We start from the raw sequence: 19,017 nt of genomic DNA on the forward strand, positions 1-19,017 counted from the left end.
TCAAATGAAACAAGCCAAAGGGAGTCCCATTAGTGTTTGGGAGGAAAGTTTGGAAGCTCGGTGTTTCCCACAGCTTTTTCCAACAGGTCAGGGAGGAAGATATGATGAGCGACCTCATCAAATTCCTGCTTCTGAATACCGGACTTTGCGATTGTATGCAGGAGATGCTAGGTTTCGACAATGCATTCCTTATTTGTTTCATCTCCTGTTTGAAAGCGATCTGTCTGGACTGTCATATGCAGTGAACCACATCTTGAAAAGTGGTATACACATGCAAAACATCTCGGCAAGTGACTTTATGGATAAAGTCAATGTCCAAGATAGTATTTTGGATTCTCACCTGATTAATCTCATGGCGTGTCAGCGTGGTACTAATGAGTACTGGTACCGTCGTCATGGTGATTTAAAATGTATGCTGAGGAACTTAGGTACTCCCACATGGTTCCTCACTCTGAGCTGTGCCGAGTATGGCTGGGAAGACTTACTTGAATTTCTACGAGAGGCAAATGCTAACGTAGATAACATCGAATTCAAGACACCCGGAGAACTGTGCTCTTTGGATCCAGTCAATGTATGTAGGTACTTCAATCATAGATTTGAAGCTATGATGTCTTTCATCATGAATAAGAAGAATCCACCTCTTGGAGAGGTGTTGGATTTCTTCTGGAGAAAGGAGTACCAAGCAAGAGGTGCTCCTCATATACATATGTTGCTGTGGATCAAGGATGCACCTAAATTTGGAACGGATCCAGAAAACTCAGTGATGAGTTTCATCCAACAGTATTCTACGTGTGCTGTTCCAAACGCAAAGGAGAAGAAAAGCCTAAGAGAAAAAGTTCTGCGTTTCCAAAGCCATCGATGTGGAAAGTACTGCCGTCGTAAATTCCGAAACAAAGACAAGTTCTACACTAAATGTCGTTTCGGCTTTCCACGACCGGTGATTTCTAAAGGAAGAGTAAACAGTTTGATGTCTTCGCTGCGACACAATGTCATGAAGAAATCACCTAAAAACACTTACAATTTGAAGAGGAACGAAGAGTCCAAGTACATCAACGACTACAACCCGGTGATTTTGTCCATGTGGAATGCTAACATGGATATACAGTTTGTGGCTGATAACTGTATGGCTGTGGCTCGGTATGTGACGTCTTACATCACCAAAAAAGAGAAGACAGAATTGAAGGATATGTGGGAGGACATTTCCCATGAAAAGAGCCTCAGCAAGAAGTTGTACAGTTTCAGTCTGAAGATGTTGTCGCATCGAGAAATCGGAGCGTACGAATGTTCTGACCGGTTGTCTTCAGCAAGTCTCTATGCCAAGTCCAGGAGTATCGTTTGGGCGAGTCTTGGTCTTGCTGCAACGCGTAATCGAGTTCTCAAACCTGTGCGGGAAATTGAGTATTTGGCGGAAAAGGAGCCAAACAGTACCGACATTTTGAAGACAAACATGTTGGATACATATTATCCAAATCGAAGCAGTCACCTCGAGAATGTTTGTCTGTATGAGGTTCTGCAAAATTACATATTCAAGAGGAACATCAAAGAAGATAATGAGAAAGGAGTGTATGCTGTAATAGGAAGTGAGGGATGTCTGGTCAAGCAAAGAAAATGCCACTTGGTAAACCATCGAAAATTGAGTGGCGAATCTCCTGAAAAAAAGGAGTTTTTCTATTTAGCACTTTTGCAACTTTTCAAGCCTTGGCGTGCAGAAGAGGAACTGCTTGGAGATTTCCTCTGTTACGAAGACTCTTTCAATGCCGCCAAGGAGACCATAGAATGTCCTGCTTTTCCCAAATATGTAGAAATGTTGAATGCGGAAATTGAGCAGGAAGCAACGATTGCAGCCGAGATTGCCAGAGACAGTTCTCAGGACAGTCAGAGTTCTGCTTCATTGAGTCAGGATCCACTAGGAGGACCTGTTATCGAAAATGAAGCTACCACTGCTATGAATGAAGTGGAAAGAGCCATGGCACATGCTCAAGAGGATGCAATTAACTTAGAAGAGTTGGAAAGACAACTCAACGTTGAGCAGAGGAAAATATATGACGAAGTTACCATGCAAATTGATCATGGATTAAGTCATGATAAGAAAGAGTGCTCATGTACGTCGTTGAAGCCTGTCCGACTGTACGTGAGTGGAGAAGCGGGAACTGGAAAAAGTTTCCTCATTAAAGCAATTTCATGCTATTTGCAGGAAAGGACAGAGTCATCGCTGTCTTGTGTTGTCACTGCTCCAACTGGACTGGCAGCACATAATATTAAAGGGATTACTTTACATCGTTTACTGATGCTGCCAGTGGAGCATGACAACAAATTACAATATCACAAGCTATCTGGAGATGCTTGTTTTGAAGTTTCAAGAATCTTGAGGAAAATGAAACTTCTTATCATTGACGAAGTAAGCATGGTTTCCAATGTCATGCTTGCCTTTGTGCATTTGAGAATGCAAGAAGTTCTCAAAACAGAGTATGATGTGTTATTTGGTGGCAAACACATCATTGTTTTCGGAGATCTTCTGCAGCTGACACCAGTGAAAGGGCAACCTGTGTTCAAAATGCTCACGCATGAAGATACCAGGAAGTGCCTAGGCAGCATTGGCAACGTCAATATATGGTTAAACTTCAATTATGCTGAACTGCATGAAAATATGCGTCAGGCGAAGGATGAAGTTTACAAGACTATTCTACAAGATGTTAGAATTGGAAAAGTGACCGAGCATGGGAAAGAAGCTTTACATGCACGATTACTGTCAAATTTATATCCAGAACAAGATGTTGTGCCTGAGAATATTTTTCAGAAAATTACTGAGAAGAAATCTGGAATATGTTTGATGCCAACTCTTGCAGAATGTGCCAAATTTAACAACAAAATGTTGCATTTAGAAAAGCAAGAGATTGTGAAACTGGAAGCTATTGATAGAGTAGAGCATATGGGATCAACAATTATTTTGTCTGAGAATCTGAAAACAAAATTGGATTCATTAGAGAAGAGTATATCCAAAACTGCAGGTTTTGAAAAGACTCTCAATGTGTGCTTGAACTGCCGTATAATTTTAAGAAGGAATTTACATGTTGAAAGAGGTCTGGTAAATGGATCAATGGGTAATGTTGTTGATTTTGTAAAATACAGAAATAGAGATGGAATTGAATTTTTAAAAATTAAATTTGATGGCATTGAGGAAGTACAGCTAATTGCTCGTTGTTCTGCTAGATTTTTGCTTGTAAAAGACTTATATGTTCGCCGTAAGCAGTTTCCTGTTTGCTTGGCATATGCAGTGACAATCCATAAATCGCAAGGTTTAAGTGTAGACAGTGCATTGGTGAATATTGGCAGTTCTGTGTTCAAGGAGGGTATGGCATATGTGGCATTGTCACGAGTCAGAACTTTATCGGGATTGTACTTGATTGAGTGTGATGTCACAAACATTTGTGCGGATCTAGATTGTGTTAAGGAATACAATAGGTTAAGAAGAGAGTATGTGCCACATTTGCCTCAGTATCCTTTGTTTGAGAAACGTGTGGTAGGCCGGAAACGAAGAAATGAGAACAATACTGGGGAGGTTGTAGCAAAAAGACAAAAAGTCAATGAACCTAAAATTACAAGCAGAAACAAAAAGGATTCTGTTGAAGATGTTGTTGGTTTTCAGTTTGAAAACAGTTCTGGTGTCAACTGCTATGCTAATGTAGTGATTAATGTTTTGTTTTCTCTAAAAAATGTAAAAGAAGAGATTGTGGTCAATTCTGATCAAAGATTTTGCAGTTTGTTAAATTCTGTGTTAGAGAAATGTACCACTGATAGAAGAAACATAGAAAGTGTGTCTGAAATTCGAAATCTGTTAGACAGATGTTCAGGCCAAACACAATTCTCTCAAAATATTCAGCAAGATTGTCAGGAGTTTTTAATGTATATGCTTGATGTATTACATGCTGAAGGTGTAGATGTAGATCAGCTGTTTGGGCTTTCTTATCAATGGCAGCATGACTGCGAGAACTGTATGGTATCAAGTACTACTAGTGTAGACTCAGAAAGATTTATATATTTAACTTTGCCAGACAGTAAATCAGTCTCCTTTAATAAGCTAGTAAAAGCAGCTGATCACAACATGGAGTGTAGCCAATGTAAATCTGAAATAACGTCCACATTATTTATACGAACATATGGCCAGTACGTCATTTTAATGTTCCAACGATGTAGGCCTGATGGAACAAAATTGACAACTTTAATTAAAAATTTTGTAGCTTCGCAGTTGTCAATATCAGGAAGGACTTTTGTAACTGCAGCAATTATATATCATGACGGCCCTTCAATAACATCAGGACATTACACAGCTTATTTAAAGTCTAGAAATGGCTAGTCATTTTGCAATGATTCTGTTTTAATTTTCAAAAAAAAATTGCCGTATGACCTTAAAAACTCTTACCTGGTGTTTTTAAAACCAAAATTTTAGGGAAATAATCTCGGGATGTGCTCTGTGGAATTTCAAGAAGTTCTAATGGCTCCTACACAATTTGGCCTTGAGGATAAGTGTAGTTCAGAGACATAACTTCTAACCATAAGACTGGACATCATGGAGAAATAAGTGCACTTTGAATGAGTTCAGAAAAACTGTTTCTTTTTATAAGCTAATTGAAGCAGCCAATCAAAACATGGATTAGAGGGAATGTAAGTCTGCAATGCTGTCTACTGTTTTACATTGCTTTGTGATTAAAAGTGATGTAGAGAATTAAATAATTGTAGTAGTCATAGAGTTAGTGTAAGTCTGCTTCATTGTAAGCAGTATCAGTGTCATAGGAAATGTAGAACATGACTGAGCAAGAAGGGGAAGATATTACTATTCCAGGATTGTGAAAATGATCTTCAACATTTTAATTCTGAAAGTTGCGGAAATGCGAAAAGACGGGATTGGCTAACAAGAAATCCAAGAGTTATACATGGCTCTGACAAGATTTGGCCTTGTGGAATCTTGTGGTAGAGAGCAAGAAGTCATTTATTGTATGTAACATGTTTTTAAAAACGATGGAGATTTTCTTTCAGAAAGTGGCGGGCTGAAAGTAATAACAGCACAACAGAGTGTAAGCTGTTCATAGGACATCCTTGGACGTCATGGAAAGTAAGTTAACTTTAAGGAGTTCTGAATTTTGATTTCTGATGTTGTATGGGTTTTTTAAACACAATCATTTTGATTGTGTTTTTTTTCCCCCGCTGTTACATGATGAATACCTTCAAGTCACTGTTTTTAGTGAATTTTGATACATTCTGAGAACAGCAAAAATAAACCATTTAACATGTATAATTAATTCTGTACTGTTTGCATTTATGATGTATATGTAGAACTGTGTAGGAGGCATGGAGAAGGTGAGGCTTCTGTAAGTGTCAAAGTTGTTGCATGCAGTGCTGCACTTCTGCGTATTCTTTCATATGCTAGACTACATCTGCACAATGAGATACCTAAGCAAAGGAAACACAAGTGATGTGATTGTGAAATGAGCAAAATAAATTGCATGTATTTCAATTACATCACCTGTGTTTCCTATCATTACGAATCACATTGTGCAGATCAAGTTTAGGTCTGTCCAGGGAAACATAGGAGGTTTGGACTTTGTTGAAGATTGCAGTGGACATGACTCACTTCATTGGTAGACCTTCACATGTATTATGTCCTCTATTCTCTTCAACAACTCGAAATTTCATCTGCAACCCTGAGTAGGCCTCACCTGAAACAAAACTCTGGATAGTAGACATCTTATTGGCATCCTGAAGCAATTATTTAAAATTTTAGTGTCTTGCAACACTTTTCTGAAACAACAGCAATGCAAAATATGCACCATGTTTTAAGATAGGCCTCACTTCATCTGCATCAAGATAGTGTTAGTTTAAAATGTATATCTTTAGGACTGTGTAGCTTCTGTAAGTGTCAAAGTTGTTGAAAAACTGTTTGTCCTTCAATCTTTGCCCTTGTCTTTTGTAATTTTTTAATACATGTTTTTATATTTTTCAAATGTTTGTTCTCTCTTTCACAGATTGAAAGTATAAAAACAAAAAGTGAGTAATTTAACGACAATTATAAGGTAAATATTTTGTACTCTTTTCGTTACATTTCTATCACATTGAACTACTATTAGTTCCACAGCTTCATTTCTTTAATCCTCAGTTTCCTGCCTTTGCTACTTCCCTCATTCCTTTCTCTATTACCTACTTACTCAACTCCTTCCACTCTTTTTCTCAGTCCCTTTCTTCTCATAGTTCCTCACTCTTGTTCACTCACTCCGTCTCTATTACTCTTAGTGTCTTTGACTGATCACTGTATAATTATTTGTTCATAATGCTTTCTCTGTGTAGTTGAAGCACACTAAGTGGCATATTATGAATACAGCCAATAAAATTATTGCTCTTTTTATTGGCAGAAAACTGGTGCAAAAGCGGCTTTAGCTGCAGTTTTCTGCCACAAAAGCAGCTTTAGCGACACATTTCTGCCGATAAAAGCTGCAAAACTTTTATTGCCTATGTTGATAATATGCCCCTATGTTATTTACATTAGGGCTATATTGTCCAGTATAACAATCAAAATTGCTCTCCAAAGACACCAGGCAAAGCAGACGCTCCCTCAAACAGATCACCAAGCGCAATTTACCCTACTTACAGCCTAGCCTGTTCTCTGTCGAGACTTTAGCAATCTTTAGAGCACAAGATAAGATCTTTTCACATGGAAGAGTCAGACGTATTGCAATTCTACTTAAGAAACAAGCATTGGCATAGACAATAGGTCTCGCCTTTGGGACCTTATACGTGTTTAGCCATGCAACAGTTGATGTTGCTGCACCAAGGATATTATGCTGCATAACTAAATACTTAGAAGGTCCCAAAGGCGAGACCTATTGGCTATGCCAATGCTTGTTTTTCTTTCACTTCGTTATCTATTTTGTTTTTCACAATTATACCCTCTTCTGTCTTTTCTTCGGTAAATAGATCTATTAAACAGTATCTCTTCTTTACTCCCTATAGCTGTCTTTCTTTTAACATCCCTCTCTGTTTACTTTCCTTATACTTACAGTTTTTAAAAAAAAAAAAAAATTTTTGGGTTAGCTCCCGGTCCGCGTACCGGGAAGCTAACCCGGGAGCGAACCAAAAGAAATAGAGCTTGCCAGAGTGCTAAACATTGTATCAATTTTTTTTTAAAGGGAAGGTAGTTCTGAAAAGAACTTTTTTTTTTATATTTTTGTTTTATATTTTTTTTGTATTTTTTGAACATTTTTTGTTTTTTTTGTATTTTTTGAACGATTTTATATTTTTTTTTGGTTTTTTTTGGGGGGGGAAACAACAAAAAACAGGCGTTGAAAAGGGCTCAACAGGAGCAAAAAAAAATTACTGGGGGCGGTTAGGGCAATCATGGTGTTCATATGCAAGGTTGAGTGCATTGATGCTCATGTTGCCACAAGCTAATAATGCACGACAGTGCATACATAAATGTATCATATGCCCAAAATTTGGTTGGATATTTGGCACAGTTTCCCGTGCCTCCTCTGGTGTTAAAGAAACCGATGTTGTTGGTCTCGCCACAGGAGTTGGTCTAGGATTGTCCATCATATCCCTTAATTCCGCCCGGCTGTAATTTAGGGGATGTTTCCTCGTCATGTGCCTATGCATGGTGTGATTACCATAACTGTATTTTTTGTCCGTCCCTCTGGACAATTGTTCCTTGCATATGAGGCATGTTGCGTACCTGGCATTGACCTTTTTTTGGCCAGGAGGGATGGAAAAAAACTGCCAGATGAAACTGGCTTTCTTTCTTGAAACCCGGGGCAACTCTTCCAGGAATTGTGGTTGTTCTCCCTCCTCATCCATTTCTTCATCTTCCTCCTCAGTGTTGGTAACCACCTGGGGAGGTGGTCCTCTCTTCCCATGAGGAGGTGGAGGTGGTGGTGGGGGTGCACCAGCTGCAGCAATCAATGAAGCCATTTTCACACAAGCAAAATAGGTCTTCCAAGAAGCAAAATAGGTCTTCCTCTCACAATAATGAAAGTCAGAGTGAGGAAAGAAGGAGTGGTTTTCATCATTTGGAAAAAACAATACTTCTCAACCAATGAAAAGTGTTATTTTTAGGTCACCTGACCTAGCCTTCCATAATTATGAAACTAAAAGTGAAATGAACCAATGAAAAGTTTTATTAACAAGTCACATGACCTCTAACGCTCATGTTACGCGCTGCGGAACGCTCCCCGGTTAGCTTCCGGTTCGCTGCGCTTCGCGCCTCGGTCCGCGCCCCGGGACACTTCCGGGTGCGCTAACGCGATACGTCACAAGACGCATTTCGCGGCAACGCGATACGTCGCGCTTTCGCGCCGCGGATCGCTTCCGGGGAGTTGCGTTTTGCGCCTCGGTCCGCGCCCCGGGGCACTTCCGGGTGCGCTAACGCAGTACGTCATAAGACGCATTACGCGGCAACGCGATACCATCACTATGTTGATTTCTTACCGGTTCGCGGACCGGATCGCGGAATCAAATTGAGCTAACGGGAAGCTTCCCGGTTCGCGGACCGGGAGCGAAACAAAAAAAATATTTAAAAAAAATTATTAATAAACATATAAAATATATTTTTGGATTTAAAGAAGAATAAATTTTACAGCTATAGATATTAGCTTTTAAAAAACCAATGAAATTCATTGAAAAAACCATAGGTTATAGACCATATATAGTTAGGAATTAGCATTTACAAAACCTTGAAAATTCACTGAAAAAACCATAGGTTATACACCATATATAGTTTGGAATTAGCATTTAAAAAATCTTATTTTACTCACACAAAACCATTGAAATTCCATATATAGTTAGTTGTACTAACTATATATCGCGCACCCGCAATCCACTGCTGATCATGTCACATATTACATCATTCATGACATGGTCAGTGACATCACTGATGACATCACTGATGACATCTCAAATGACATCACTGATGACATCACTGATGACATCTCAAATGACATCACTGATGACATCACTGATGACATCTCATTTGACATTACTGATCACATCACTGATGACATCATTCATGTGATAATACGATGAAGCTCTTCAGACTCTAATATAACCTTAGATACAGTAAGTGTAAACAGACACTCACAGACTGTCACTCATCCATAGAGTTACACACACACCTAGTCAGTCATGCAAAGAATCAATCACACCTCCATTTTCTCAACTATACAGTTATACACACCTTACTTATTCAAACATATACTAACACATATTTACTCTCTTATACAATCCCTGATACAAGTTCACAATGATCCATACAGCCACTCACACATTCACTGGCTCTTATGCACAGTTATTTATATATGTCAACTCTCACATGTACTGTGTTTTACATATGTACTTACTTTGACATGTAGCACTGAGATATCCATTCACTCACCAATACAGTCATGCACACAGTCAACCACCCATACAGCTGTTTCCACATGCACTTTTGAACCCATACATCTATGCACAGAGTCATACACCTCCCAGCCACCCACACACACTCTCAGTCTCCCATACAAATGCTTGGGCAACCAATCAATAACCCATATAGTTACTCATATAGCTACTGATCAACACATGCAGCAGTTTACAGAACAACAGACATAATGATGCACAAATTAAGACAGTTTAGTCACTAACCCATGCACTCAATGAGACACATTTAACCACTCACTCATACAGTCAGTCATGCACCTACTAAATCCTTCATCAAGACACTTATACATCCACTCATTCTTCAATATGTAAGACATATTTTAACTTTACAGAAAAATACAGTCACTGGATGTTGTCATCAGTGATGTCATCAGTGATGTCATTTGAGATGTCATCAGTGATGTCATCAGTGATGTCACTGACCATGTCATGAATGATGTAATATGTGACATGATCAGCAGTGGATTGCGGGTGCGCGATATATAGTTAGTACAACTAACTATATATGGAATTTCAATGGTTTTGTGTGAGTAAAATAAGGTTTTTTAAATGCTAATTCCTAACTATATATGGTGTATAACCTATGGTTTTTTCAGTGAATTTTCAAGGTTTTGTAAATGCTAATTCCTAACTATATATGGTCTATAACCTATGGTTTTTTCAATGAATATATATATATATATATACATATACATGATAGCCTGCCCTTGTGGACTGACATACATTGTAATGACTTGTAAGAAATTAAAAACATGAATATGTGAGCACCACAACAACCTAAGGTGCAAGCATAATTCCAAAGAAATATCAAAACTCTACATTTCAATGGAGGTGACTGACAAGACAAAAAAATAATATGGAACATGCACTGTATGATCAGGAACAACAATGAGTTAACAGGCTAACCACAAATGAGTCTGGACTAACGAATGACATCACATGGGGCCCTTTTACAAATCATCAGATTTGTCATCATCAAATATCACGTCACACACAAGAAACTCTCTCAAACCAATTTGACCAAAAGATTAGTCAATTTCAATCTGTACGAGTGACAGGTTCTATTGACTATTCAGTATTACCTCCTTTGTTTCAACACAGTGAGGTATAGAACTATTTTATTAGACAAAACAAAGCACACCCTTTATACCCCCTTCCAATATCTTTTCAAATTGGAAGCATCATAGAAATGAACCCGACACCAACGTGGTGTGCACTCGGAAAAGAGATTCTCTTTATCCTCAGCACTTCAATATTGGGTAGTGCTGATCGCAGGTCGTATGCAAATGAAAAGATGGAGTGGGCGGTATGGTGGTGGCAAGTGATTCAATTATATATATATATATATATATATATATATATATATATATATATATATAAAGAATAATCCAACTACTCCGCAGCTTTTGCAAGGAAAGTTACGCTAAAAAAAATGTCTTTCAAGCACATGAAATAGATTTCCCTTTTCTAAAAATGAAAAAAAGGCATTTGCTTATGTACAACGGAAAGTGTTTCAACCGTATAATTGTCTTTGAAAACTGCAATTTTCTATGGACAAAAGAAACTTCAGGCCCTCCATCTCCTGTAGAAAAATGCCAGAATACCCACATAATGAGCTGAAAAGCTGGCACTGTGAGGTGACATGGGACTGTCGGTAACACAAGGATAGCGAGCATCCTTTACCCCATTCACCTTCCAGGGGCTGGAGACGATATGTAGGTGGACCAGAGGAAGGGGACATTTGAGAAAGTGGGTAAAAGATCAAAATCACTAGTTTTCTATAAAATATAGATTTTATGTGCCAGCATATTAAACAATCAATTTGTATGTATCTTTTCTATTGCTCTCACAGTATGTGACAACAATGCAACATCCCACCACCGTACACTAAGGGGTGAGTGAAATACACTGATCAGGAAGGCACATCTACTTACTATATAGATGAAGAGAGCTTTATGAGCGATACAGGTATGCCAAATCTAAAATCACCAATATTGGATTCCTTAGTGTTCATGCAAATACCCACTATCACTGAGGAGTCTCACAATTTATGGTTATCAATGTGAAGACAAAGATGGGAGTGGCATAGGTGTGTGCCTCATCGTCTGCAGAAAAAGGAGCGCCTGGTTTTGACACTTAAAATGAAATCACAATTATGAAAAGAAAAAAGGAAAAAAGAAGAGAATCATAATAAATATACAACACATTTGATCTTTCTTTCACTTTTCTACCCGCAGAAACTGAGAGTTCCTCTCAGATAGGATTGCCAGAATGTTCTGCATGAGTGTGAGTGTGGGCGGAATGGGTTCTGACAAATAGATTGCAATTTACAACATTTGGGAAGTTAAGAGAACCAAATTCATCCTGAGGAAAGTAACAAAACCAGTCTCCTGGCTTTTGTAGGTGAATGAAACATGCAGACCTGATCAGGGATGCTTGAGTGAGAAAAACTCAAAGGCATTGCTTTCAGTTTTTAACCTTGTCAAGCGGACCCACAATAAAGTCAAATGCCAGTGTACCGTATGCGCAGTTGTAACCTTTAGATCCCCGCTCATCAACTCTGTGCTCCTCAAAGGTCACTTTAGGGCGGTTAACCTCAAATCAGGGGAACCGAGTTACGGTTTCAACAACGAAGCTCAACACACTGTGATTCTGGTCAAATAACTTAATCCCTCATGCCTAAAAAAATAAATGTGCCCTTATGTAACACAACTGGTGCTCATTTAAAGCGCTCTGATACCTAATAACTTTGAGTCAAGTTTGTGCTATATAAAACTCCGGAAAGGGGGGCCTGGTTTCAGCGCCGGATAAGATGGCGGTGTGACAGCAGAGCTCCGCGCCGAGAGTATTTCCATGTCTCAGTGGAGAACGCCTTGATACGGGAGCATGAAAGGAATACCTGCTGTGACAGAGCAACAAGAAGCCTCCAGTTCTGTCTCAGGTGCGTAATTTACCCGTTTTTGGCATTTTTCGGCGAGATGAGCCGTTTCCTTTGATTATTGGTCAACATTTTGTGCTTTAAGATCCCTGCTTTCACTTGAAGTTCCTCTCAATTTGCATTATTCTCTCAACTTTTGAGGAAAGCAAAACCTATGGCTGCCGTTCTGAATGAATAATAACTTTGTCATGGTTCTCTTTACCTGAGGTTTTTCCTGCTACTTTGAGGATGTCACTTTGTTCTTCAGTTATGGCCACCATTTTGTGATTCCCTTTTTGGCACTGCGTCATTTAAGCATTTTGGTTAATGTTTCCCCTCAACTGACTTATTCTGTGATAGTTCAATACATAACTGCTCTCTCAATTTCTGCAATAATTTGTGGACTTATTTTGAAAGATTTTTGAGTCGACTTTCTTCTACATGTTTGCATTTCAGCATATCTTCAAGAGTATGCAAAAGTTACCTCATTTTCACTTTTGTGCTAAGATGTTTTTGTGACATCTTTTTTCAGTTATCTTTTTTCTTATGACTTGACCCTCCTCAATATTCTGTTTTTGTTTGTCTGCGAAGGTGATTTAGTGACCTTTTCCCAGATTTGAGACTAGATCTTACTGGTATTTGGATGTTTTAAAGTTCAATATTGCTTATTCCTGTTTCCTATGTTTTTTCTATGGGAAGATTAAGAACTCCTAAACTTACTACTTCATCTAAACTCATTGCACATTCAGATTTTGAATCCCCTCCTAGCAAAATGGAGGACGTTTTGTCTCAAAAACCTGATTTGGCATCAGGTACCATTCCTAAATCACACCTATCAAGTAAACTACCTGCAATCTCCACCAAACGACCGAAAAAGGACCCTCCATCTCCAGTAAACTCATCCTTGGCTTCCATGGATATAATCCTTGAGGAAATTTGTGCTCTGAAACCTTTCATTGAAGAGACCAATAAAACTTTGCAGCATTTGGATGAGAACTGGTCCCCACTGGATTCACGTATGCTTGTTGTGGAACAGAGAACAGATTCTTTGCAGGTCTCATGCTCTCGCATATCCTTTCTGGAATCTGAGATTGCCATGCTTAAGAAACAGTCGGAAGATTTAGAAAATCGCAATCTCAGGAATAACCTCCAAATTTATGGTCTTTCCGAGAATATGGAAGGTTCCAATCCAACCTACTTTTTTCAAACGTTCTTACCTAAGCTCTTTGACCTTCCTACTACAACTCCTCTCAATATCCAGAGGGCTCATAGACTTGGACCCAAGATGTCTGCAAAACCCTGAGGAGTCATCATGTTTTTCTTGCAATATACAGACCTTCTCCAAGTCTTATCTGCAGTCAAATACAGAAAACACATTGTTTGGGAGGGTCAACGCCTATTTTTTTCTCAAGATGTGGCTAAAGTTATAGCTGATCATCTGAAAAATTCCTTGATCTTCGTCCATTAATACAATCTGTAAATGCCAGATTCGGACTTATCCATCCCTGCCTTTTCAAAGTCCCCTATAAAGAAAAGACTACCACATTTGATGATCCAGTTGTTCTCCAGGAATATTTTCGTCAACATGGAGCTGTCGAGAGGGACACTTCAAAGCCTACTTGATTTTTTGTTTGACTTCTTCTAGTCTGATTGTTTTCTCGTTCATGTAATTCTTTAATTGGTATTCTGTTCATATATTTGTTTTCTCTAAAGTATTAACCTGTTGCTCTTATTCTTTGTCCCTTCATTCCTCTATGTTGCATGTTTTATTTCATCTACATGTTTTATCCCTTTTCTTATACAGATTTACATCTACCTCCCTTTTGATCTCCTTCCTTTTGTCGAAGTATTACCCATGGTCCACTTGTGGGCTCGGCGGAGCTCTGATGGTGTTGTTGTCATCGTTGTCATCTTCTGGTGTATCCATCTCCCACTTCGTGTTGTGTTGTAGGAGTGCCCTTCAGTCGCAATATGTATGACATGTTTCTTCTCTTTGTTCTCCATCTTATTCTTCTCTTTTTGACATTATTTTCTAAAGAATTTTCTCTCTACACTTCTCTAAATTTCTTTTTATTTTTATCCCCTATACCTTCTCTATTGATTCATATGTATTTGGTTGACGATGGCATTGTAAGTTTAGCAATTGCTTCTATTGCTTCTTTCCTCATTCTGCTACTACTTTTTTTTCTTTTTGACATTTACCCTACTACTTTCTTTGTTCCTGCTTTTTTCTGCCATTTTATCTTAATTCAAGGTTCAGTTTTTTGACTGTTTGGAATATTCATGTTCACACTTTTTACCCACAATCAGAGTTACGATATGGAATGTTAAGGGGTTGCATAATCCCATTAAAAGACAACGGGTGTTATCCCATTTAGCCAATTTAAAAACTGATGTAGCTCTACTTCAAGAATCTCATCTCTCTTAATCTAAAGCTTACAAACTAAGGAGATATTTGGTAGGGAAATTTTTCTCTTCTCCAGCTTTAGGTAAGAAAAATTGAGTTCTGAATCTCATAAGAAATTCTGGGGTAAATATTAAGAACAGCGTTAAAAATGATCACTGGTTTAGTGGCAGAAAATTGCAGCTAAAGCGGCAATAATGGGCTTGATAATACGCCCTTGAGAATTCCAATAGAAGTCCATGTTCTGGTGTGGACATGGATTTCTATTGGAAATCTCCAGGGCATATTATCAAGCCCACTATCCCCGCTTTAGCAGCAGTTTTCTACCTCTAAACCGGAGATAATTTTAACACCGCTCTTGATAATATGCCCCTCAATGTTTCTACGGTTCATCTAGAAAAAGACTCCGATGGACGTTGGGTTATTGTTAAACTCCTTATTGATAAAATACCCTTTCAATGTTTATGGCCCTGTCACAGTTGATAAGGTTTTACTGACACATTTCTCTGATGGACTTAATTTCATATGATGATGACTATATTATTTTTGGTGGTGACTGCAACCAAACGCTTGACCCCCTATTGGATCGACATTCGCCTGTCAAATATGTAAATACTAAAATGCACTTACAATTTACCTCCTCCATACAAAGTAGGTCCCTTGTTGATATTTGGAAACGTGTTCATCTCTACATCAAGCAAATTCCCATATTGATTATCTCTTTCTTAATAAGCCTTTAGCTCAACATGCCCTACACTCTGAGATAGGATCTATTTTAATTTCAGATCATGCTCCAATTTTTGTTGATATCGACCTAATATCCGTTGTCCCTCATACAGGCAGATGGTGCTTCAATAGTTCACTACTTGGGGACCCAAATTTCTCTAGCCAATTCAGTTCTTTTGCCTCTGAGTTTTTTATTATTAATTCAATTAATATACTCTTCTCCTAATATGATTTGGGATTCCTTTAAGGCAGCAGCTAGAGGTTTTATAATTAATTAAACAATTGGAATATTCCTTTTACCGCTCCAACTCTGAATCTTCAATAAAAAGTCTTATTGACGCAAAACTTACTTGTAACAGACTATTGACAGAAGCTGCTTTTTCCTATATTTTAAAGAGTAGTGCTCGCTACTATGGTGGCCAAAATAAAATGAGGAAACTGCAAGCCAACTACTTAAAAATAAGGAAAGAAAGAACTAAAATAGATGCTCTACAAAGTACTAATGGGCCTCTTCTATTTAAAGATGAAGATATTTTAAATGAATTTGTCTCCTGCTATAAAAGCTTATATACTCCAGAGACTCAACCAACTCAACCAGATGTATCCTCTTATTTTCAATCTCTTCATCCTTCTCCCTCTAACTCTATTGATTTTGATTTCTTGGACTTGACATTACTTTAACTGACATTACTGATGCTATTTCAGTGTTGCAGCGTAGAAAGGCCCCAGGTCCGGATGGATTTACTATCGAGTTCTACGAACACTTTGCTAAAATCTTCTTCCAAATCGTTTACTTTTGTTTAATTCCTTTATTACTAATGGTTCATCGCATGGCACCTTTCAAGAAGGAATGATATGTCTAATCCCAAAGGAAAAAAAAGACCCTTCCCTATGTAAAAACTACCGCCCCATCTCTTTAGTCGATACTGACTATAAGATTTTTGCAAACATTTTAGCTTTACGCATTGATCCTATCTTACCTGAACTTATTGGACCCGAACAATCTGGCTTTGTAAAAGGTTGCTTATCCTCCGATAATTCTAGACTCTTCCTTAATGTCCTCAGTAGGCTTCTTCCCTAGATTACCCCATTGCTGCTATAGCTTTAGATGCTGAAAAAGCAGTTGACGGGATTGGTTGGGATTTCAAGTTTCATGCTTTAAAATGGATAGGTTTTCTTCCTAAAATAATTTCCTTAATTTCTTTTCTTTAGTCCGATCCCAGCGCTTCTATTTTTGTTAATAGAAGAATCTCAGATGATTTATTTCTCTTCTAAGAGGGGTGAGACAAGGTTGTCATTTGTCTCCGTTATTTATAATAGCTTTTTAACCAAAATTAAACAAGATGCTCTGATCTCTGGTTTTCAACTTGATTCTCATCACGTTAAAATGTTTGTTTATGCAGATGATATTCTTTTATATTGTTCTAACCCGTCCACTTCCCTTCCTCCCTTCTTTCATCAGGTTAACCCTTTTTCCCAATTATCAGGATACTGTCTTAATTTGGATAAATGTGAAGTTTTACCACTTAATGTTTTTTGCCTTAAACATTATTACACTCAAACAGGCTTTTCATGGAATGCCTCTAAAATCAAATATCTAGGTCTATGATTTTCTTCTTTTCTCCCTGACACTTTAAAACTAAATTTTGACCACATTATATAATCACTAAATGATAATATTACTCTCTGGCATCACCTTTTTCTATCCTGGTGGAGCCGTCTAGATTCCATTAAGATGATGCGTACCCCACTGATTTTATATACTCTTTCCATGATACCTGTACATATTCCCTGTCACTATTTTAAAAAAAATTATTCGCTTTTAACTATCTATGGAAAAACAGATCTCCTCAAATAGCCATGAAAAGTTTTTTCTAGGCGGAACACCATCGGCACAGACAAACACCAGTTCCGGGGCCAGCGTGGAGTTGGTCACTGCAGGGGCGGATGCGGTGCCACCAGTGGCCGCAGGAACTGCTGTGGGGGATGCCTCGGTAGTGGCGGGCAGTGGTAAGCTAATATATTCCTTACTTATTGAGATTGCAGAGTAGGCTCGCTGAAGGGGTGTATGTTGTACAGTACAAGTACACTTTACTGTTAAGAAGACTTACAAATTTAGAACTAAGTTTTTGTCAAGCAGGTAGAAGACGGTCACCCTTGACTTCGCATTAGCAAGAGCATTAGCGGCGGGAGTTGACGAGTAACCAATGGCCTCCTCTAAATTTGACTTCAACTCAGCTGTGAAAGTTTTATCGAGAAGCCAAGTCAGATCAGAGGTGAACTTGATGGATGGGATGAACGAAAAGGGAAAGAAGAGTGTAAGGAAGGAGGAAGGACGAGCGAGGTAAATTAATGACTGGCAAAGATTGATAAGTGTTTTTAAATGCAGGCAGAGGTGGATGGTAGGAATCTGATGCATGGCCGGTTGAAGCAAGGATGGGTGGAAGGAGAAAGAAAAGAGGACTGCCTGGGTGGGTGAAACAGAAACTGTATGTGTGCGCAATATATCCTTTGGGTTAAATTCAAATGCAAGTCAAGCACGGATGCATGGGTGGTGGTTTACAAAATAAAATAAAAAGGGTGTTTGTCGGTGAGAAAAAGTAACGTTTGTCCAGTTGGGACATTAAGAAGAATGATTGACATTTACTTTGAATGGATGGATGCCTGGATGGTATCTTCCTCATAGTTAGCATAGGTGTATGTAGAGTAGACAGAGTAGACGGTCACTGGATGAAGAGTCTTGGTTTGAAGAGAATATAATACCGCACGTCCGTGCCAGAGTAGCAAAGCCGAGGAAAGTAGAAGTTGTAATTTTTTCAGAATACTCCCTTGACTAACAGTAGTTTGCAAGCACAGCATATATTGTGTATCTATTGTATAGTTCACATTATCAAGTCAAGTCACAAGTGCCTTCCTCCGGCAATTACGGGGACCACTCACTACCTATGTTAATAATTTTTTCAACTCTGTCATTCATGTGTGGCCTATCGGTGTTCACTCAATCAATAAAAACAAAGCACCTAAAGTCATCCCTTATATAAGCAAATATCATGTGCAGGGATCGATGATCATATTATCTTCTTAATTTTCCTTTTGTAGTAGTCAGGGGCAGGGCAGGGTGAAAGTTAAATTAATTGAGCAGTAGCCATTGTTGTAACAGAGTATGGCCAGTGCCACCCGTAATAGAAAAGTAAGAGCTTCCCCACCTGCATGTACTGTTAACAGTAACGCGAGTCTGCGTCATCATGGCTTGCGTCTTCCACAAGTTTACGTCCTAATTTCACTAAACAAGAGAGAAGAAGAAGACTGGTGTACTGTCTGAGTCTAATGTAGTGAGTCCATAGTGCTAGTAGAATTCCTGAAACTCCCACTAATGTTAGAACAGAGGCCGACGAAGAGGGAGGTTAGATAGATACATGCCACAAATGTTATGTACTGTGCTTGCAAGTTGCTAGTGCTACTGTGACACAACTTCTGTTGAATTATTTTGTGTTGAGTATTGGTTACAGTA

The sequence above is a fragment of the Lissotriton helveticus genome, chromosome 1_2 (assembly GCF_964261635.1).
Source record: "Lissotriton helveticus chromosome 1_2, aLisHel1.1, whole genome shotgun sequence".
Taxonomy (NCBI): Eukaryota; Metazoa; Chordata; class Amphibia; order Caudata; family Salamandridae; genus Lissotriton; species Lissotriton helveticus.